The following is a 960-nucleotide window of genomic DNA, read 5'->3' on the forward strand; positions in this document are numbered from 1 at the left end:
ACAGACTCTCCTCTATAGTAGGAGTGATCAGCAGGATTACTCCACAGACTCTGATCTATATAGTAGGAGTGGTCAGCAGTATTACTCCACAGACTGATCTATTGTAGTAGTGATCAGCAGTGTTACTCCACAGACTGGTCTATAGTTGGAGTGACCCGCAGTATTACTCAACAGACTGATTATCTTGTCATGTGATTTCATTCCTACAGAGTCATGATGTTCCCTCCATCAAATTCAAGAATCCTTGCAAAGCCGCCTTTATATGCAAGGAGAAGACCCATTTGCTTTTGTGGTGTCTTTGTCGCTTGTTTAATTTAGGTTTAGAAAAAAGGTGAGCCAGCCAGTAATGGAATACATGTAGTGTCTTTTTCAACATTTGACATTGTATCATCATTGTAAAAAAAATAACAGTATCTTTCAAAGCATATCAGTCTCAGCTTCACTATAATAACAGTACAGCTATCTAAAGCTAGACTAAAGTGGTACATTTGTTGTATTAGTACAAAGTGATGTGATTGTGTGAATATCCTTCTATCAAGTTTATAAATTGCCTGGCTGGGCTGATGAGACAGTGGATTGCGCAGTCAGTTGGAACAGAGTAAATAGGCATTTTAACATCATAGATTTAGCCGGTGGTAGCTTGTGGAATAGGCACCGGCTGGAATGCGGTCTTAACCAATCAGCATTCAGGATTAGACCAACACGCTCTATAATGTGTGAATATTCTCCTGTATCTCCCAGCTGTGTGATTCATAATCTGAAGGTGTAATAAGTGAACAACTGTTGTTATGATTGTCCTTATCAAGGAAGACAATAAAGTTGTGGAAAAGAGATGACACGTTGTCTCCATGAGTCTTTACAAAGCAGAATAAGATGATTTACAGATGTTAACCTAACAAATACACATTAAAGCTGACAAACTATTTCTCAGGTCAGTATCACTTGTCATTGATTGTTCTT

The 960-nt window shown here is 38.3% G+C and overlaps 1 protein-coding gene across 1 annotated transcript in view; it reads left to right on the forward strand.

The window, feature by feature from the left end:
- LOC111975416 (complement factor H-related protein 1) overlaps nucleotides 1-767 on the forward strand; it is a gene marked incomplete at its 5' end in the record, with an annotated part of 18,148 nt that extends 17,381 nt beyond the window's left edge. Inside the window, one exon of the mRNA XM_070442200.1 lies at nucleotides 210-767. The remainder of the gene's footprint in view (nucleotides 1-209) is intronic.
- Nucleotides 768-960: the final 193 nt, after the last annotated feature.

This window comes from Salvelinus sp. IW2-2015, unplaced genomic scaffold (genome assembly GCF_002910315.2).
Source record: "Salvelinus sp. IW2-2015 unplaced genomic scaffold, ASM291031v2 Un_scaffold6689, whole genome shotgun sequence".
Lineage (NCBI taxonomy): Eukaryota > Metazoa > Chordata > Actinopteri > Salmoniformes > Salmonidae > Salvelinus > Salvelinus sp. IW2-2015.